This window comes from Hemicordylus capensis, chromosome 3 (genome assembly GCF_027244095.1).
Source record: "Hemicordylus capensis ecotype Gifberg chromosome 3, rHemCap1.1.pri, whole genome shotgun sequence".
Taxonomy (NCBI): Eukaryota; Metazoa; Chordata; class Lepidosauria; order Squamata; family Cordylidae; genus Hemicordylus; species Hemicordylus capensis.
Window position 1 is genome coordinate 225207117 of NC_069659.1, and position 23010 is coordinate 225230126.

Consider the following 23010-nt stretch of genomic DNA (forward strand, 5'->3'; position numbering starts at 1 on the left):
GCTAATCACTTCCTGTTCTCCCCCCCCCCTTTTTAAAGAACCCTATTTGGGAGGGATGGGGAGAGGGAAGAGAAAGCTTCACTTTTCTTCCTGTCAAATCTGGCTTGACAGCTTCCCTGAATCTGCACTGTTTGGAGAAAGTGTGTATTCTTTTTTCCTTTCTTGTGTATCAGCACCAAAATTATCTGTAGTAAACATGAAAGGAGTAACTTTATCTGCCTTTCTTTATCCGATCGCGGAAGGAATTAAATAGAGATCATGATCTATTTTTGGCAAATCCACATTTAGCAAGTCGTTTGGGAGGGGCTTCAGCTCAGTAGTAGAGCACATGCTATATGCACAAGGAAACAGGTTCAATCGGCCACAGACCCCTGAATGAAACCCTAGAGTGCTGCTGCCAGACAGTGTGGTCAGTACCGAACTAAGTGGACCAAAGGTCTGATTCAGTGTTTGGCAGCTTAATATGTTCACTTCTTAAAATATAATTGTGATACTTCCCATCACAAGTCATTTCATAACTACAACACAACTATGTGCAATACTGCTAAACCCTGAGAGTAAAACAATTCCATTGTGACCAAATGTTGATGCTAACTGATGGTTTGCCATGCTGACACTGTCCATCATCCATAGATCAAAATGTTTCACTAAAGTCATTCCTAACTAGATGCAGCTTCTCTGTAATAATGGATTAAAAAAAAAAGTTAAGACACGATACTTGGACAAGCAATGAAACTGCTTTTTACTAATGCTATTGACATAACAGATTATGCCACTGACACATATGATGGTTCTTTGGTGACACGCTAAGATACATATACAAGTGAGATGGAATGTTCAATGAAAATATATTCTTCTAAACATCATCTGTAGGTCTTAAAAACTGAGAACCACATTTAATCAATGAATGATGGTTTTGGTGCAGAGAATTCATTCTACACCTCCAGGATACAATTTTCAGTTTTGTTGGCATATGTCTGAGTTGCCACCAGGTGGCAGAATTGCTTTGCTTGTTAAAAGGAAATGAAAAATGATGTGTTTTAACAATAAACACTGCAACTCAGATTCAGGGCGAGGGCTAACACCCAAATTTCCAGAATAAACCTGTTCAAGTTTTCCTATCCAATGTCTTGATTCAAAAGCTACAAACAGACAACAATACACTGATTTATATTAATCAATTTAATTTCTTGTCAATATATGAATTATATTATATATGAATATTATTTTAAATATGAATGCAACCAAATGGTAAAGTTAAAACACAACATTTGGATAGTTATTTAACAAGCAGCAGCCACATTTCTCACACTTTTACAACACAAAAACCTAAGGTGGAGATCCTAATTTATACAAAATAAAAGCTCCCGGAAGGGAATGGAGGAACTGAAGGACACAAAAGTTGCTAGTCCAAATGCAATGTACTTAACAAGCTAAAAACCATTATAAAAAAGGTAATTTAAAATGATCGTTACATTCCACAAAAAGCAATCTTTATATGCTTTTGTTACTTATCCTTGCTACTATAAACACATCTGTACAGTTTAAGATTGCAGTTAAAATTGTTCTTTTCCCAAACACACTAATTGGAATTCAGAACAAAAATGTAGCATTAAAAAAAAAAAAAAGGTAGCTGCTAACATAAACCAAATTGCTCTGAAAATTTAGCAGTTTTAATCTTAGCCATCATTTCATCCCTGAGATTAAGTTATCCTATACAGAAGGTATTGTGACACTTCTTGCCTTCCAATAGTCAAAGATTTTGTGCCCAATTATTTTGAGCAGATCCGCAACTATATCGGACACATTCAAATTGATTTAAGAATATGAAGCTTAGGAACCTATTCAGTTAACTATGCCTATCCAGCAAAGCACATGCTTTAAGCCCGATTAAATTTAAGAAGGCAGATTTACTATCACACGCAGCTCACAAGATACCATTTCTGAAACACTCGGTAGGGCTCCAGATGAAATCTATGTGAAAGTGAAATGAAGCAAAAGGGTTCTTGAAACCACAAGCTGAGACAACAATGAACAGAGGGGATTTAGTCTGATTAAGTGTTGCAGTTTCTCCTCAAGACCCTGATTAACTTCAGTCTGTTATGCTATAGTAGCATTTGACATGCACACAGAGCCAAACATCCAGCAGTACAGAGAGTGGGTACTGAACCATTAAAACACATGTAACAAGCTGTGTTCGAAATGGCTTTTACCATCAACCTTTCCCTTGCAGCATCCTCAAAGGGAGGTTGCTGGTGGTTACATCCTCTCCTCTTGGACCAGATATGCTCACAAAAGAAAGCCACCAGAGAGACGACGACGACGACATTACTGGCACTAGGAGCCAGAATTGACAAGGGCTGGCTACACGACGGCATCAAGCCTTTGGCAACAGGACTCTCTTTGCAGTCTGAACGGATTACATTTCCTTCCTCCCTTTATGAAGAAATATAGCTGTATGTAATCGGAGCTAAAGGGAGATTTTGCTAGATACATAGTTAGGAGCAAAACTGGGGCTTTGGGCAGCTGGGAAATACTTTGTTTATTGCTGGATTCTGACAGTTTCCCAAAGTTCCAGCAGCTTTTGGGGAACGCATGCAACACTAATTTCTTTATTTCAGTGACTTCATTTTCAAGAGTCAGCTCTTCCTCACATCCTGCTCTACAAAGTTTGCAGTGAGAGGTTGCAGAGAAAGGTAGAGCATGATCTTTACAGCTGATTTCAACCATTTGCTATTTGATAGTATTTGCTAACTGTTATGCAATGGTATTTTGTGCCCATTGTTATCTGGTAGATACCATTGCATGTTATTTGAAAGTTGACTGCTTATGAGACTTTGAAGTATGACTTCTGCTGGAAGCAAAGCAAAAGCTGCCAATAAGCCTAAACCCTTGAATATTAGCAGTGAAAGCAAGTCACAAACAAAATCTGAATTAAATTCACATATTGATGAATATTTATTACACTTCTAGTGCTACTTAATGCTTCACCGATGCTGCTGCTACCAGCTCTCTCACCACTGTATATGTGGCTAACAACCACTTTAATGGTTCCTGCCACAGCTCCTGGGAATCCAAATCTACAGCTACTATCTGGTCACCATCAGGGGTGCACTTAGGTAATTTTGGCACCCGGGCCTGAAGGGCTTCAGAGCACCCCCCCTTCCACTGTGAGGCCCCCCCTTCTATCTTTTTAAAAAGATACCATACCTCCCCCCTCTGTTGCTCCTTCCTCCTGGGGGGCCTCCAAATGATCTGGGGGCCTCTCCATAGCTGCTGCCTCATGACACTGCCGCTATTTTCCCCTCTTCACTGCCGGCGGCGTGTGTGTGTGTGTGAGCTGAGCGAAGCAGGCCATGGCCACATACACCCTGTGGCAACGGCGGCGGGCGCATGCAGGTGAGTATCCTCGGCCAGTGCTCTGGCGCAGTTTGAGTATGGAGCATAGCATGCCCATGACATCACTGGCATGTGATGTTCCATACTCAAACTGCACCAGCACACTGGCCAAGGAGGCCCACCTGCGCCCGGGCAGGGCTATGGGGAGGCCCCCAGATCATTTGGAGGCCCCCCAGGAAGCCATGGACCTGATCCTCAAGGTCCATGGCTAAATGCGCCTCTGGTCACCATATGACCAATTACATTCAGTGCACACTGAATGGAGACAAGATCTCATATTGTCTCACAGGTATCGGAGAAGAGTATAATGCCAACATTGTGTAATGGAGTGCAGTTGTGTGTGTGTTTTTAGGTCAAGGATGGGGTAGCTGAGTGATGGAGCATCTCCCAGGTTCAATCCCTGATGACTTCAGGAAAGTCTGGGAGAGACTCCTGCCTGAAACCCTGGAGAAGCTGCTGCCAGTCAGTGTAGACAGTACTGACCTAGCTGGACAATGGTCTGACTTGGTAAAAAACAGCTTCTTCTTGAAAGCATGCTACTTGTCATCAAAAATGGTGCATCAAATCATTATTTATCACTGATATAGTATGTACAGTGTTTTAAGGAGGGAGGGGAAGCATGTTCCTGCCCCAAAGAGTTTACAGTCTAAATTGTGACAGTGGAGGAAACAGGAGATGCAAGGGTAATGAAGGTGAATGTAACAAAATGTGAGCATATGTAAGTAAGTAAAGTGTGCCGTTGAGTCGATTTTGACTCCTGGCGACCACAGAGCCCTGTGGTTGTCTTTGGTAGAATACAGGAGGGGTTTACCATTGCCCTCTCCCGCACAGTCTGAGATGATGCCTTTCAGCATCTTCCTGTATCGCTGCTACCCGATATAGGTGTTTCCCATAGTCTGAGAAACATACCAGCAGGGATTCGAACTGGTAACCTTCTGCTTGTTAGTCAAGCATTTCCCTGCTGCGCCACTTAAGGAGCATATGTAGTTAAGTGTATATAGATGCATATAGGATTGGAATTATGGTTACGGATGAGGACTAAGGAGTTAAGCAAAAAGCTTAGTGGAGAAGATGATAGGGTCATACATGAACACACATATGGAAACATCAGCTAATTCATATACATACGATATTTAAGTATTTCACTATAGAGCTTAAAGCATTGCATCAGATACATTTAAGGAGCCTTCAATAACTGGCAATTACTGTTCTACTCTTTGACAAAGACAAACATGTTTAATAGAAACATAGGAATGCCTTCCTTGGGAAGTCCCAGTGAATTAATTCCATTACCATTGGCAGGCAGCCTGCTGCACTATATAGGTTAAATTAAACTGTACCGTTGGTTAGACAGGGGTTACCGCTCAATAACTGATGGCACTATGAAAACAGAGCAGGGTGGAGAAGGAAAACTGATACTCGTTTGCTGCAAAAACAACAAAAAGCAAACATACGCACACTAAATGTTCTAAACCAGGATTCTTCCAGATGTTGCTGAACTACAACTCCCAGCATCCCCAGCTACAATTTATTGTGACTGGGGATGCTGGGAGTTGTAGTTCAGCGACACATGGGTTGGTGGACCCCAGGTTGGGAACCAGTGTTCTAAACCAGGGATCCTCGACGGTGGGCCCCCAGATGTTCTTGGACTTCAACTCCCATAATCCCCAGCCAAAGGCCACTGGGCCTGGGGATTATGGGAGTTGAAGTCCAAGAACATCTGGGGGCCCAACATTGAGGATCCCTGTTCTAAACCACAACTCTCTCCATATGTGAGGTCATAATGGGGATTCCACCCCCACCCACCAACCAACCCCAACAGCATACCTGGACAAGTTTTTGTTGTAGAAGTGTCTTACTAGATGAAAAGAAGCATGGCTAAACCAAATGTTAGATGGCTCTCATCAGGCTTGGGTCAGATTTAAACAGGCATAGTAATAAACAAAAGTAATTAAGGCCTGCAGGCTATGTTTTGGCTGGTAAATTTGATCACCCATAGCCCTCCTCTCTTCCCCCTCCCCCACCCATGAATCCCACCTTGAGCTAACCAGTGGTCTGACTCTCTCTCCCCCCACTGCCAATGCCTGATGTTGCTGTCTCTTTCTCTCCTGCTACAGCCGTCCCAGCTATCTGTCTGTCATATGTACCACCCCATCTGTCTTCTGTATGAACCATCCATTTCTCTCTCCCCCCTGACCAAAAGAGCTCTAAGCGGAAAGCACTAGGAAGGACTACACTTCTCAGCACTCTGTGGAAGTCTTCCAAGATTGTCCTGAGATTCAACAGGGCTCCATTTATCCTAAAGCATATACCATCACCACCACCATCCAGTGCTGGAAAGTGCAGCATTGTGCAGAGGCCAGTGTGGTGGGAAATGGCTCATATTTAAAGGATTGTGTCAAAATGGCCTCTGCCTGAAACACAGTGAAGATCACTGGGACACAGCAACCTCTGCTCCCACACCCTGAGCCAATCAATCCCTTGGTCTTGGAATTATGGTGGAGAAGGCCCAGTATTTCAACACCTTCCTCTCTGATGTGTTTCTCTGATCCATAACATTAATAGAAATAGGATTCAGATTGGTAATCCTTCTTTTAACGAGTATTAGGAGCTTCTCTACTGTTCTGATTGTTCCTCACAAAATAAAAGGATTTATTAATATATGCTTTCTTTCTCCAGCCCAATAGAAAAACAGGTGCCAACAACAATAAGATCATGTTCAAAATTACCCAAACTGACAGATATAAGCTCTTTGCCCCTGCCCCCACCATTATAATGTGTAATGACTCATTCACTCTCCTGAAGAAAAAAGAAGAAGCAAGCTGTGATTCACTGAGGACATCAATAATCCATTTAGTCGAGAGGATCCTTCAAAAATGTAAACACCTGTGTAATGATGCATACATCATAAGTGTGGGTGTAATTTACTGGAAAAAGAAGCAACAACTGTGACACCACCAACATTATATTGTTTGGACAAAAATAAAAGTTTTATTTGTTTCAGAAGTCTGACGTCTTGCCAAATTTATAAAAATACGTGTGTCTAAATGAGCATATGTTTGTGTGATTTCACGTACATGAATGTAATTCCTTTCAGATGCATGGATTTCAAGGTTCCTCCTCAGCTTGCCTCATCAAAGGCTCCTTTCAGATATACAGGATTGTGCAGAAGCCTCTGTGGGGTAACAGCCTCTGTGGCAAGACCCTGGAAGGTACTCTACTCATCCAGCCAGAATTCAGCTCTGCTGTTCTGCCTTTCATTTCTGTACAGCCATTGCCTCTTCCATGTATGTATGTACTCTCAGTCTAATTTATGGTCCTATAGAAAAGCCCCCAGCTGCATGATCCCACCATTCAGGTATGCCTCTTGGGAAACCATATTTAAGAACTGAGCTACACACTCAGCAAACCTACAGGATAGAGTCCTACCCAGAATGTACCACTTCAGATTGCAGCTGAAGGTGACATTCTTTAATACTCTTGTTGTCTTCCACATGCAAAGAAAGGTGGTGTTGTAAGATGAAGGAGCATTTAAAAAACAACAACTGGACCCTCACTTGCAGTTTGAACTGGTGTGATCTCAGAAGGGCTCTAGTATGTGATTTTGTCCCCTGATAATCAAGATCATCCCAACAAAATCTCAGGGATTAATAAGGCCATGATGAAAAACTAGGCACTCTTCATCCCTCCATTCCGGAAGCAAAAATCATCAACAGTTTCCTACACTGGGGGCACAGAGTCCTTGAGCTTATCGAAACTGAACAAAAACCTGCACTTTCTTTTAATGGACAGAGGCTCTTTGTCCATTATCAAAGCACAGCAGCTTATCAAATATAAAGCATCAGGTCTAGTTTTTCCAGCCATGAAGGACATGGAAAGCTTCACCTGTTGATCCCTGCCTATTATATAGTTGGTAGAGGGACAAAGACTGTCTATAAAAATGTGGCAACCCTAAGGAGACCAAGAGTTAACGTTATTAGTTCGTAAACTCTGATATGCTCTCATATGCTATATTCAAGAGGAATCAGCTCAATATTTGTTTTGCGGGGAGGGAAGCAATCGGCTTTTGCCAAGTAATTTCTAACAGTGCTTAAAGAGAGTCATCACAAGACAACAGAGAGAGAACGATTGCCATCTGCTCAGTAGGGTCTGTAGGGACTGTGCACACAGCCCCCTGTTGACTAGCCACCCCTGACACAGCATCAGCCAACTGCTGGTCTTTTCCCTAGCAACACGATCTGTCAAGCGTGGGCATGCCAGAAAAGATATCTGACAATTGTGGCTTCCACGGAAACTCTGTCTAGCAAGTGTAGGCTCCCAAGGAATTCAGTTTGACAGTTATTTTCAAAGGAACTCAGTTTGCTAGACAAAATCATTGTCTGTGGTGTCACCCCTCTTCCCCTCCGTTCCTCCTGTACTGAAATTATGATAATAGAAAACGGGAAAAGATCTGTGTCATATCACAATTTCTGCAGCAAATCAGTCAACTGGATGCTGGAATAGGTGCATAATTAATTTTTTGACATAGATCCAATGCCTTCTTAAAGATTTTAAAAATCTACAGCTGACACACAGTTAAAACCAGTAACAACAGGTTGCCCTTCTAATTTGAGAATACAAATTACCTCTTATTTATATTTTTTGCATATGTTTGAGGTGAAGGAAGTAAAGGAACTCTGATAGTGTAGGATTTTATATCCTTCCTCTACCATTTCCAACAGATTGAGCAGATGAAAAACAAGCATGTACCCAGGCAGACCAAAGCAACAACAGTCTCGCGCTGCTAGACTGTTGTTGCTTTGGTCTGCCTGTATGCCTAGAACCCTCTGAGACTGTAAGAGGCTTCTACCCGTTTATTAGCCACCTCTTCCCAGACAGTTCCATACTCAAAACTGGTTCCCCCCCACCCACCCACCACTTTTCTCTTTCCATAACTGAGAATTCCACTCAGTTCCACTCAGGCAGGCTATTTGAGTGACAAACTCAAATAGCTTTTAGTAGCCACTGGCCATCAAAGGTTATTCTTCCAGGAGTAAGACTTCCATGTTCAAATCCCCATTCAGCCATGCAACTCACAGAATGACCTTGGACCATTCACCATCTCTTAGCCCAACCTACCGCACAAGATTGTTGTGAGGATTAAAAGAGGGAGTGGGGGAGAGAGATCAGTGTATGCCCCTGTAAGCTCCTGGAACAGATCCAAGCATGGTTTTTTTTTGTTTTGTTTTTTAAAAGCCAGAAATAAATAGAAAACCAGGACCCTCTTACTACCAACACTCACGTACCAGGCAATACCAGAACAAAGAGAGATTGGGCCATTTTGCATAACCCAAGTATTCAAGACAAGACAATACAGTTCAGTAGACTTTACCTTTACCACCAAGCAAAGAAGCCAGAGCACTGGGGCTTTTTGCCTTAACAATACAAGTTTTTGTATTTCTCACAGAGCAGGATATTTTTATTGTTTATTGCTGCAGGTACAGTAGTATGAAGGCACAGCCTCCCTGTCAGTACAGTTTATGTCTATCCCCCAAACACCCTTTCTCTTCCCTTTGCCCTTTTCTTTCCACTGAATTTCCTCCTGGCTGACTTAATAGGCTCCAGTTGCCCTACAGTCTTCTGTGCAGGGACATCATCATAACACCAGAAATTCAGGCCATTTCCTTGTTACCTTTTGGTCAATAAACCTGCCATTTTTATTTCACATGAATGTGAATCATAAGCTATAGCACAGGATACAATTATTTCCAAATAGTATGGTCTTTTAAAACATTGTTATTCTTCACATCTTCACTATACATGTTTAACACAACAACAAACAACAACAACAACAACACATCAGAGAGTGACCTAGAATGCCCACTGGGTTTGTTTGCATCCAAATAAGAACAACAGAGCATATAATATGAATAAAAATGGCCTGGACCAGAGTTTGACAAATGAAACAGAAATCTGTCAGTCAAGTTGATGGGGGCAGAATTAGGACTATGATCATTTCACTCATGGCTATTTAACCAACCATTTTAATGAAAAAGGACCTACCCAACCCATTTAGATATTACTGTTTTTTAAAGATCAGCTTGAAAAAAGGTTCAGCAATAAATTTTCTTCATTATATAATTATTCACAGACACTGCCTGGACTTTGTTTCTGTTAATTTGTACAATGGTCTATATTTTGTTCCAGACATCATAAAAATAACAAACAGCATTGCAATGACTCCTGGTGCTATCTATATAAAAGTCAATTATTAATGTTCCATCACACAACCAAGAAATGGATACCAAGATGGAACTAAGGAGAAAGGGTTAATCAGCACCCAAAGAGCCTGACCATGCTGGCGGGGAGGAGGCAGTGGCAGTTGGTGGGGGGGGGCGGTGTCCCTCAATGTGAGTACAGTAGCTAATCGCCCTGCCCCCTTCCATCTGACATCAGATATGGAGCATGGCTTGGGGGTGGGGGGCCTTGCACACGCAATGGGAGAACAGGGGGGCTCCTGGCTGCACTTTGTCCCCCGGCCGCCTGTAAGCTTACTACGCCACGGGGCAGAATGCTACATTTCAGGACAATGCTGCAATGGGGACAAAACCTGCATACCATGCCACATCTGAAACTACATATGCTGGCCCCATTTTCATTAACAGTCCCAGAGGGGTACAATATATTTGAATGTATGCACACATCCAGTTCACATATGCACAGATACTGTACATAATGGTGTCCCTACAATAGACAGATCCATACGGAATCTGGCTTTTACATTGGGGTCAGTTCAAACAATATGTTCAGACAATAGTCCCCAGTAGCGACCTGTTCAGGTGGGAGGGGGGTGGAAAATGAGCCACAGGTGCAGCTCATCCCCACTCTGCTCGCCCCACCCTGGCTGTCCCTCAGCTCAGACTGTTGGCACATTAACTCCAGGTGCACAGGCTGGTCAAAGGATTGGGGGACCTGGTGACTGACCAGTCTACATGCCTGGGGTTAACATGGTGGTGTGCCAAATCAAGGAACAGTGAGACAGCCAGGACAGGGCGAGCAGAATGGGAATGAGCTGCCCTATCTGGATAGGCCACTAATACTGGTCCCACCCATTTTGAGACTAGGGATGTGTGTGTGTCTGTTATTTTGAGTAATATTTTAAAAGCCATTTCTCAGTTTACAGTTTACATGTGTTATTCCCCCCCGCCCCACCCACCGCCCCTGGACTGGTCCAATTTTCATAACCAAGTGGGGAGGTGGTTTGTGTGAATTGTCCCCTCCCTTTACATACTTTAATGTAGTATTTAAATTCAAAATGGATGAACCACCCCCACACCATCATGAAAAATACAACAGTGCATCCGAAGGGAGTGAGACATGCATCTGTAATTGCACATATCATCTGAACTGAACCACTGTTTTATGCTGCTGAACTTGCTTAAATATCTGTATGTGTATTGTTTTCTCTTAACCATTGTAAACCTCCCTGTGAAGTCTTTAATCTGAAGAGAGGGTGGGGGTATATATGTGTGTGTGCACATGCACAGAGAGAGAGTGAGAGCGAGCTGTCAATTCTTCACACTAGTTGTAAACTCTGACATTGCTTATCCCCAGTCACTAGATACTGCAGAAATAATGCAACACGTTTCTCTTCTACCCATCTATATATCCTGGCATTTTTTTTCTGGCCAACAGCCTTCTAGGGTTTTTTTTTTTTTTAAAGAAAGAAAGGTAGCCTTAAAAATTTAAGGAGGGGGGGAAAAAGAGTACTGTCTGCTGCTGAAAGAGAGTTAATATTTGATATGACACATTTCTTCCTTAACCTTAATTCACTTTTCTCTTCTTTAAATTGCCCCAGGGGTTTTGGTTTTTCCTTCTGTTCCTATTAACACTTTTCTCAGCACTGTCAGACAAATGGAATCTATCATATAGTGTATCTTAGAGCCTTACAGTTTCTCTTTTCACAAGGCAGAGCCGTCACTGAGAATGAAGTGAAAAAGAAAAAGCTAGCAAAGAGGGAAAAATTGCCCAAAGTGCTCATATTTTCACATTTCAGAGTCTCTGAAGTAGGCACAGTTACACAACAGCTAAAAAGACTTGCATTCCTTTTTGACAACCTTCCCGTAAATAGGTAAAAGAGGGAGAAAGAGAAGTTATATTACAACTGTTTCTATATCGCTTGGCCTTTTCATTACAATAAAAGACAACATCAGGGATGTTAAGAGATTTTAAATATAGGCATCCAATGAAACCCAAATGTCAAACATTTCAATAGGTACTGTAATCCTTTTCGGTTTCTGTCATCAGTCCCAGCTGTAACTGCAGTTGATGGGATGAACTTCAAATTACCTCTAGGACCACTGATGGGGAAGGAAACTAAGACAGTGGAAATAGCTGAATTACACTAAGGATTCAGGCCCTGGAGTCAGAATGGGAAATGTCAGATGCAGTAGCCATTGGAAACTCTGAAACCTGTAAATGTGGAACATGATTAAGAAGGTATAGACTGGTGCCTGCATCCCTAAAGCTGAGACAACACCCAGTTTCTTGGGGCATAGAGTACAGAATTTAAGGGCACTGAGACTAAAAATGACCAGTGCATGGGCAGATGTTGAACAGAACATGGTAGTCTCTCAGGTCAAACAGTCTCTAAAATAAATCCTATCAAGATCCACACTAAAGAATACTGAAACAACCCTAGGACTAATGGAGCCAATTTCTGTTGTCACAGTCTGAATGCCAAGGGGTTATGTGAGGAATCTAAGTAAAGCAAGCTGAGAGCAGCATTTGAATGGACTCTCCATGCTGAAATTCAAAGAGCTTAAACATTCAGGCACCCTGATGAGATACTGAAACTGTGATAATGAATAATAGATAAGAGTTAAAATAGACAAAATGGTATCTCTAAAGGCCATTTTTGATGCCTCAATTTGTAAGAGGAAATGGTGATATCTGCAAAACAAGATGTGTTTGAAGAAAGGTCCCCCTACCACTTAACACCCTATTAAAAACAACCCACATAGATGAGGACTGACTGTCCTGAAATGCTTTTCAGAGGCCAAGTGCTCGGGCTAGGAAGGCAAGCAACAGTCTTGGGCTGGAGGCAGATGGGCTGAAAGTAGAAGGCAGGCTGAAATCTGAGGAGAAACTGGTGGCTAGTGACAATTTACTCAGACTGAGGGAAGGCAAGAAATCTGGAGCTTTGTATCAGGCTAGAGGTACTAGATTGGCTCTCTGAAGTTTGGATTGGCCCAACTTGACTTCCAAGGCTGGTTTAATTTTGAGGTGCAATGTGAATAGCACAGTTAAAGATCCCTGTAGTTCCCTCTTCTGATTGGCAACTCTGCAGGCAGAGAGAGAGAAGGAAGCAATCAATGGGACTGACACACTGAGAAAAGGGAAAAATCAACAGAAATTGGTCCTAAGACTATATGGCTTCATTCATACCTATAGTTGTCTCTTTTACTACAAAATGTCTGCTGAGACTTCCCACAAATGTAGAATCTAGGCATTGTTTGTTTCCTTAACCAAGGTTAACCATTATGCTAAAGGTCTAGATCAGGGATTCTCAACGTTGGGTCTGCAGATGTTATTGGACTTCAACTCCCATAATCCCCAGCCAAAGGCCACTGGGGCTGGGGACTATGGGAGTTGAAGTCCAATAACATCTGAGGACCCAACACTGAGAATCCCTGGTCTAGGTCATGGCTAAAGATTGTGAAACCATGGCAAAATGGTTTTACAAAGTCATAGTTTGTGTTAACAATGGCTAAGTAGTACCATCTGCCCAGATCAAAACATGTTTGAGGAAGTCTCCCCACCTCTCCTGACTCTCTACTTGAAAGTTATAAGCAAGTCTCATTAGGGAAGTCTAATCAGTTTCTCAATCTGTGGTCAAAGTGTTAAGATGGCAGCAGGAGTTCAGAGGCACCTAACCCTAACCCTGTTGTGTCAATAAAACTCACTAGCAACAAGATATTTATCTACTAGACAGAAAACCTCACTGGCCTAAAATGTGTGCCTGACACTTGCTTTTCCGGACAGCCACCCACAGCAGGTGCCGGCCACATCTCCTGACATGATGTGAGCCATTTGGGATGAATCAGGCTATTGATTAATGCATTTGATTAGGCATCGCTGAAAAATGAGAACATATAAATTAAACTAGCTTTGAATGCCACCTCTGGCTCACTCAAGGATTACTGCTTTTCTTTGCTATGATTCATCACCATAATCACAATCATCAACTAAATGCTACTCAGAGCTATATTTAAATGGATAGTGAGCAGAACCCCTATGTGAAACAGTTGCAGTCACTATCCACATCTCATCACCTTCACACAGATTTAACAGCCAAAGACCATGATAGTTCTTTTTTAGTACAGGTAATTCTAAAAACCAAGCAGAAGCCTGTGTGTGATGACTTCCTACCACCTCAGTTGCAACACAGAGCATACCAGTCATCCAGCGCTGGCTGCAGAATTTTCGAGCCCTTGAGCAACATACCCTTAGTGAGCCTCTTTAACCTGGAAGAGGCTGGGCACGTGGACTGGGAAGGCTCTCATGCTGCTGCTTATCGGCTTGGGAGCTCTGTGCAAATATTTATTATTATTACATTTATATCCCGCTCTTCCTCCAAGGAGCCCAGAGCGGTATACTACATACTTGAGTTTCTCTTTCACAACAACCCTGTGAAGTAGATTAGGCTGAGAGAGAAGTGACTGGCCCAGAGTCACCCAGCTAGTTTCATGGCTGAATGGGGATTTGAACTCAGGTCTCCCCAGTCCTAGTCCAGCACTCTAACCACTACAGCACGCTGGCTAATATTAGGGATCTAGGAACCACTGCTGAGATCCACCATTCAGCAAGTTGCTCAAATGTGAGCCTTTTGAAATATAATTGTGCATGAGTTGGTTCAGAATACATTTAATTTGACATCTAAGTTGAGAAAACATGTCTAATTAGAAATCCTTCATTAAGGAGCTTGCTCTAGCAGGCTGTTGACACCAATGAAACTAATGCGAGGGTTTATTCTCAACCTGCATGCAATAATATGCTTCGTATTATTTTAAAAAGCTTCTCCATGTGTTATTTTAATCGCTGTCTCACAATTTTAATGTGTTATTTTAATCTCCATTTCACAAAACGATGGAGTAAACTCTAGCATCTAGTCAATCTTAATCTTTATCAATGACAGTATAAGTTAGCAAAAAGTGTGCCTTAAGGCAACAACACACATGCAAATACAAATTGTGGCAAGCCATGTGGTCGTTTTCGCCCCTGAGGACTATCTAGCAAGTAATGTTTCATCAAAATATTTATCTGTGAGCTAAGCAGGGAAAAACCTGAGCCCTGTAACAACTAACCCATCAAGTTGTATCTCTGTCATTTTAAACTGATACATATCAGAATAATTTAATATGGATATCAGCTGTTTGATGGCACAGACAACGTAAGTTTATTTCTCCCATGTTGTGAAGCATTTGCAACTTTCAATGACCATTCTTTGCACCAGCAGCATATACAAATACATACACATGTACATAGAGGCCATGCAGGGGCGGAGGCACCATTGGGTGAACGGGTTCAAAGAACCTGGGCCGTGCCCAATCAGGGGCCGTGCCTCATGGCCCCAACATACCCCCCACGTCCGACGTCAGATGTGGGGGTGTTGGTTTAGCTCTTGAGTGAGGGCTGCATGGCCCCCGTTGGGGAGTTAAATGGCTGCTGCATTCACGGCACGGCCAGAAGTTCCTGGCTGCGCTGCGAACACAGCACCAGCCCAAATCTAGCTCCCAAAGGGGCTGCACCGCCCCTTTGGGAGTTCAATGGCCGGCGCTGCATTTGTGGCACGGCCAGGAGCAGCTCTTCCCTGCCTGGGCTGCGAACGCAGCGCTAGCCCCAGTCTAGCTTCCGAAGGGGCCTCTCAGCCCCTTCGAAAGTTAAATGGCTGGCACTGCAAACACAGCACCAGCTGGACTTCAACTCTCAAAAGGAGCCATGCGGGGTGAGTAGAGCCGCGGCTGCACACGGGCCACGGGTGGTCAGGCTCCATGCCTGAGACCATCATATTCTTAGGACAAAATCAATTTCAGTGTTCCTCTGCATACCACCAATGAAATTCATGGAAGCCAGGCAAGAGTATAGTAGTGCTCTTGTCTGCTTCCATTCATTCAATGGAGCCCGTACAGGAGAATTTCTCACTGGACTGTGCCTATATTGAGTCCCTGTGGTCAGGTCAAAAGCTAGTAGTTTCCCTTTATCAAGAATGTCCTGAACCAGGGTAAGGAAGTCCTGGTAGTTATAGGCTGCCCTGTTATGACCCAGGGCAGCCACTGTTGTCATGTAAAGTGGGAGGGGTTGCTTACATGTATAGCCCTTATTAGCACTAAATAAAAATGGTGGCAGATTTTGTCACACTTATCTGACTTTTGGTTGTGCACCATTACAGTTTAAAGACTGGTAGCAGTGGAAAAATGCTCCTATTCCAGATTGTTTAGTTATTCTAGAATTCCAACTTTTGCTTCATTAACATCTGGAGAAAATGAAGACCACATCCAGGATGATCTTCTCATCAGGTGGTCTTCCAGAGAGTTATAATGCATTGAACTTGAAGACATGGCTCTTTCATTCCCTGCCCTCCTCCAATAACTTTGGGCATGAAAAAAGAGAAGATTCAAGGAAAAAACTACCATCCTGAATTAAGACAAACAGGACTGAGAAATATGCTACTGACTTTTACTGGAAGTTGTGGGACAGGTGTTATTCAAACCATATGCATCCAAATAGCGACAACATGTATTATAGCTATGCTATTTCTGTAGAGATTGGGCTGAGAACAGGTAATTCTAAAAACACGTGTTCAGTTCTTTCTTATGGTCTGTGACCAGCAACAAACAAATATGAAGAACACATAAAGATTCACTATTTGCTTGAACAATGGTCCTCAGAAGCACTCAATTTCCTCTGCTAACTAGGCAAAGAAGTGCCTTTTTAATGTGGTAATTCTCTTTATTTAGCAGGGGGAGAGTAACTGGCCCTATCCATCCCCAGCACAGTACCTCCAGTGACTGTTGCTGGTGTCTATCTTCTGTTTCTTTTAGATTGTGAGCCCTTTGGGGACAGGGATCCATCTTATTTATTTGTTATTTCTCTGTGTAAACCACCCTGAGCCATTTTTGGAAGGGCGGTCTAGAAATAGAATAAATAAATAAATAAATTTCAACAAGCTAGACTAATCTATAGAAACACAAAATCTGCTTCCATTTTTATTTAGTCCCAATAAGGGCTATACATGGCAAGCAACTCCTCCCACTTTACATGAGGACAGTGGCTGCCCTGGGTCATAACAAAGTAGCCTATAACAACCAGGACTTCCTGACCCTGGTTCACAGTATACTTTACTTCCTTGATAAAGTGAAGCTACTAGTTTTTGAGACACTTGAAAAAAACAATACAAAGCCTTCTGTCATAGAATTTGGCATTCTTCTTAGCTGAAAACACTGCCAGCAACCTTCCAACTACTGAGTCTGACATATCAATTCTCTCTTCTTTTGGAGATGCAAAGTAGTTTTTGAGGAGGAAGAGACTCAAATTTACATTCATGGCTTTTTGAATATCCAAGGTGCCACCAATAGGAGAAGATAATCATGGGTGAGATTCACATTCCCACCAGGGATAGTAAAAAAGATTCAGCCTTCCAAAATGCGCAAGTCAGACTTCTTTCTATGGTAGTCCAAAAGTATTATTTTGTTTCTGCTTTGATAATTTTCAGACACCTTTTCCAGAAGCATTCTGTTTCAGTAATCCACACTGAATAAATTATTAAAGTTAGTTTTGCAATGTGATGTTAGAATGATACATTTTGTTCAGAGATTTGAAGGCTCTAAAATTTCCAATTCATGCATTTTCCTCAGAAGGCTGCATTTAAAGTCTTTAGAAGATTACTCACATTTTGTTTAAACCTCATTTTTTGCTGAATTTTCAGTGTTCTCCTAGGCATCCAGTCATTTGTGAAGGGTGTGTTCTCCTTACCCACCTCTTCATCAACAGGAAAGTTCCTCCCTGCCCACTGCCCCCACACCACATCATCTGTAATGGGAGCAAATCTTCTATTCATATCTCTGATGATGGAAGGCTTGCAAGAAGAGTGCACATCATGGAAACTGAAGAACTGCCATAGGCTGCCCATGGCAATGGGTAGGGAGAGTTCCCTCTTTAGATAGCATTTTGTGCATGCATGCACAAAATAATCATCACAGAAGCTGGATGATTTTCCACTTCTGTCTCTTGATTATTGTCATGGGGAGTGGAGCAAATTATACATTTAGTTATACTAAAGTGGTGAATCAGATCTCTAAAAGTAGTGCAACTTATTTCCATAATATGTAAATTACATTCCTGGAATTTGGATGTCTTGAATATAGCAGCAATCCTAGATGCCATAAACTCTTTATAGGCTTAAAGTGAACCATGAAATTGTTCCATTAAACAAAGCCACTCAAGTGTTTGATTCTTGCTTCATGGAATAAGTCCCTGAAAAGAATTAAGCACAACTGCCACAATAACTCATAATTTTGAAGGATTCATAAATCGAGTGAGAAACAGAAGCAGCATCCACAACATCCTAAGAGACCAGTCATGTGATATATATATACAAAAGGTCATTATTTGGCAAACTGTTAAAATGTCAGAGCGTACAAAAGGACAACATCTTCGTTTACAAAGGGCATCTGCTTGTCTCTGTAGCCTTCTTTGCAATGAACTACTAATTTTAAAGGACCTCTCACCTTGACAGGGACTATCTTCCATTCTGTTATAGATGCTAATGCAATGCTGTTCTACAAGGGTGAATACAGACCATCAACTTAGCACGTGGTAGATTTTCTATCACAGTTTTTATTAGCTGCTTAACACAAAAGGGTAATTTTTTCCCCTGCTGCACATTTGTGGTAAACATTGTGGGCCTCATCAAGTGGCTGGTGTGGGGGTGACTAGATGGCACAGAAATGACTGGGAGTTCGGGGTGGGCACACTACTGCCTAACATAGTATAACACAGGTTCCCAAAGAGACCAGCACTGGCCTGTGAGGACGGCTGGAACAGCCCCTTCCCTATTTTCCAAGGAGTATTGGAAGCGCCCGGGGAAGAAGACAAGAATGGAGGGGCCCAGGTCTGGGAGCTTTTGTCCTCCGCTCTTAAACAGACCATCAAGGGCCTGAGGAGATAACACTTCGTAAATCTTATCTAACGTGTTTGTTTTTAATATTGTAAACTGCTTTGGGTGCCTCTGTCAAGGCAGAAAAGCAGTATTTAAAAAATTAATCAAGTTTGATCATATTTACCACTTGATAAACTGGTTGTCTCTATCAGTGGCAGGCAACATTGCATCAAAAAGGTATTATCCTGACACACTGGGTTTCAGAGTTTGGCTAGGATCATCTTTTAAGGAAAGGCTCGTCCTGTTTTTCAGATCTTAAATTCAGATTTCTATGCTGTGTTCCTGTTCTGTTCCTTTATTCTGAAAGCTTTAAACATTTGCAGATACCATGAAGTATTGTTTTAAAATTCACTAAAGTTTGTGTGCCCTTGAGGGCAAGAAACTGCAGTTGTCTCTCTGAAGTTATAGTTCTGTGTGTTGTGTGATGAGTGTCTAGGTGAGATATGCATACATATGATTAATTTGGAAGGTGTACAGCAGGGGTTTAAAATGTAAGGCCCATGGGTTGGCTCTGACCCTTGGAGCTCAATGGTCCAGCTGTGAGAAGAGGCTAGCAGGCTGAACCACCGTTGTCATGGACGATAAGCTGGCCCATATTTTTCAGTCCTCCCAGGTAAACAGAACCGCTCTGGCTAGAGCCTGAGGGGGATAGGAAAGATTGTGGGAAACAGATGTAGAAGCCAAGAGCTGCTTGCTTAGAGACATGGTTGTAAATACTTCTGTGACTTACCTCAGGGTAATCTGGTCAGTTTCTCCTCTTTGATATGTTTATTGCCCTTAGATGTGTATCAATAATTGCCTTGCCAAGTTCCCTACCCCCTCAATCCATATCCCTCTCTCCCTCCATTTTTCTGTCTTAATTGTTCAAAGTCCACTTTGAATGGACATACCAGGGGCTTTTTGTTGTTTTTCTTCTCAAGGACAGGACTTTTTGCACTCTGGAGCTAACAGGGAGAGACTATTTTCTGCCAAGACATCTATGGAGTGATAAGAGAGGGCATGGGAGTGTAGAATTGGAGCTGTGGAGTGTCCCCCACAGTATTAGGAATTTTCAATTAACTATACCATGTTCAAAGGAGAAAAACTGCACAAAAAGAGAGCACTGGAAAAGTAGAGGAGAACAGAGAGAGAACCCCTGGATGAAGCCAGGGGGAGCAGAGGAGCCTCCCCATTTTTGCCAAGTTATGGGCTTTGGAGAGTGTCCAGCCACCCCCCCCCCCCTTATTTTGGAAACTGTGTACCAAAATAAGCACCAACAGCCCAGCCGTCTGCCTGGTATGCTATGTGAAATGGACTGTTTTAATCTATCTTCATCCATGCTCCCCCCTCTCCTCCCATCCTGGTTCTGGTTAGTTTGATTATGAGCTGGCTAATAATAATAATTGCTTTTTATTATTATTATTGATTTTTCTCTTTTTCTTCTAAATAAAAGCATAAAGGAATTTGTTGTGTTTCTCTTCCATTTCTCTCCAAATAGGCAATGCAAATATGGAACCCAAGCAAGGCTGTGCCAGACTCATATCCTGAGCCACACTCATATCTTGGCAAATTGTGATGTGAAGCCATACCAGATGTTATGGTCAGGTATGGAGAGCCCAGTGGCCTCCATATGGATTGTAACATTGGGTGGTCACTAGCACATCAAAACAGGATGATTCTACAAATAATCCTCAAGGTTTTCTGCTGCATCTGGTCTTTGCCCTAATGCTATGATGATTTCTTATTATATTTAAGGCAGTATCATAAAGCAACAACATGTACTTTTTGCAAGAACACTGTGTCTGAAACACTTCAGCTACAATTGAACTGGAGTATGCTAAGCAATTATTATGTTACAATGATATCAGAAAGCATCTGAGTAGTCAACATTTGCCAAGATGTCTTCATCAATTTTTCTTCCCTGCCACATTAGAGCTGAGCAAGTGCAACAGCTCTCTCGTATTTCATGAGGCGGGGGGGGGGGGGAGTATTTAGTGCATACTTAAGCCATATTCTGCACAGGACTATTAGTACATTCTACTTCTACTCCATTCTCTAGAGTTGACAGAGTGCAAGGTTCTCATAAACGATAAGTTTTCAAGCTGTTTGTTGCTGAAAATAATGTAAGTACAGAACAGTCCTATTATTACCAAATATATTGGTGCAAACAAACTATAACCTGTATATGAATTAGGTAGGATATGGGGGAAAAGCCCTATCATTTATACACGTTATGACAGCTAAGAGACGTGGGCCAAGACCTTGAGGTTCAGGAGCCTTCCTCAAAAGCCCCATTTCCCTTAAACCAGGCTCAAAGTACACACTGAGGAAACCAGCTCAAAGCACACTTCTCTGAGGAAGCAACCCACAGGGAAGGAGAGTTTGTCTTGTGATCGTGAGCATGAATTCAGCCCTTTGCTAAGCAGGGTCTGCCTTTGTTTTCATTTGGATGGGTGACTACATATGCGTGCTGTAAGATATTCCCTTCAGGGGGATGGGGCCAGAGTTCTGTGAAAGAGCATCTGCATGCCAGAATATAGAAGGTCCCAGTTTCACTTCCTCACATCAGGGCCGGACTGAGGGCACTGAGAGGGCGGTGGAATGTATGTGGGGAGGGCGCCGGGTTTTGAGCAGTATGAGTGCTTAAGGGTGGGAGCATTGACCGGCGCCAAGTGCGGTGGGGCACAGGGGTTCACCACATGTGGGGCACACTGGGAATATGCCCTGTTGCCATAGGGCTGAGAGAGACTCCTACCTGAAACCTTAGAGAGCCACTTCTACATACACTGTAGTGCAGACAATTTTGCATTCGATGGACCAATTCTGGCAGCACCATGGTGGCAAACCTGCCTACAGAGCCTCCGTTCTAAATGGGGTTAGGAGAGCAAGTGCTCTCGTAACCCCGTTTATTTGATTGTGTATCAGCCACGGCTGCTTGCAGCTGTGGCTGGTTGACTTGTGGATCCCCACAATACACCCACACACTTGCACAGTGCATTATTGGTGCTCCGGGAAGTGAGCCGGAGTGGGGCAGTGCATCCTGGCACCCAGATCCTTGGAGCTACTGGCAGGAGCCAATGCTCATCTGGGCGGGTTATCCTCCCTCCCAAGGACGGCAGGATGTTTGTCTGTGGGGAGGTAAGCACTTTCAGTCTCCCCCCCCCACACAAAACGGGTAGCCCTTTCTCACCACACGTGAGAAAGGGCTTAACATCTGATTTAAGATTGGCAGCTTGCAGTTCTCAGGGAGCCTGGGTCCACTAACATGTCATCCACCAAAGGTTTTCCTGCAAATCATTTTCTGAGATGGGGGGAGCATTCCTAGAGGCATGTAGAGGTACTAGGGTACAAAGGTCCAAGCCAAAGCTGTGACCCATTTCCAGACCATAGTTGACAGGCAAAGTCTGAGAAGTCATCATCATTCTGATACATAAGAGCTCAGATTTGCTCTGGCTTTTCTTGGAGCAATGCCAGTTCTCTCTGGGAGCTCTCCTTGGTCCTGTAACCATTGGCTGACATCCTTTCCTCAGCATTTAGTAATCCAGAGTTGCACTGCATATGCGAAAGATTCAATTTGTGCTGATCCCCTTGCCCCTGGAAGTGCTCCCTGTGACTCAGAAGTAGGTCCTTGAGGGTCATGCTGCCCTTAGAGACCTAGTTCTGGGTCACAGGGAGAGCTTCTAAGCGGAAGGATGATCCACAAAAATTGCACCCAACCTGGCATGTGTAGTGCAACTCTGGATTACTAAATACTGCACAGGTGCTTTGCGCAATGCACCTCTGCATCATTTGTGAGTATGTCAGCCACATGCTTTGAATTCCTGATTCTTGTTCCTACCTATCTCCCCAACTGCACATGAATTGGTATGGGATAACCACCAATATTAGTCTTTTTAAAAAACTAGTGCAAAAACTACTGACCCTAACAAGCATGCTGAACAGTATTAAATGCTTGACCATCAGCAACATTTCTACCAGAGAAAAATCTAAGTCTTTGTGACATTAGAAACTGTTGAAACAATATTTTACCCTTGCACTTCCCCACTGGAGAGCATGACATATTCTGAGGTCACGATAAAATTGCTTTGCCCTGCTGTCTATACTTCTGTACCCTCTTGTTACGATTAAAAGTCTAGCTGGCATGGGAAATCAGGAGTCTGACAAAGTGAGGGAGTGAAAGAGAGAATATAAGTGTGCATACATACATATATCAAGAGAATGAGGAGTTATATTGCATGAAGTCATGATCAAAGTAACCTCCTTCCATTTAGAACCTAATGTTATCCTAAACTCATTCTCAGTAATAAATTATCCTTTCCACTGCCTCTAAAGCAAACTAATGGAGATATCTTTGTGCATACTAATAACCATAAACAGACTTTACTTCAGTAGGAATTCCAACACAAGGTTAAAGTTAAAAAGCAAACGAGTTA

The 23010-nt window shown here is 42.7% G+C and overlaps 1 protein-coding gene across 2 annotated transcripts in view; it reads right to left on the reverse strand.

Moving 5' to 3' along the window:
- ANK3 (ankyrin 3) overlaps positions 1-23010 on the reverse strand; it is a 661543-nt gene that overhangs the window by 424681 nt on the left and 213852 nt on the right. The gene's annotated exons all lie outside the window — the stretch shown is intronic.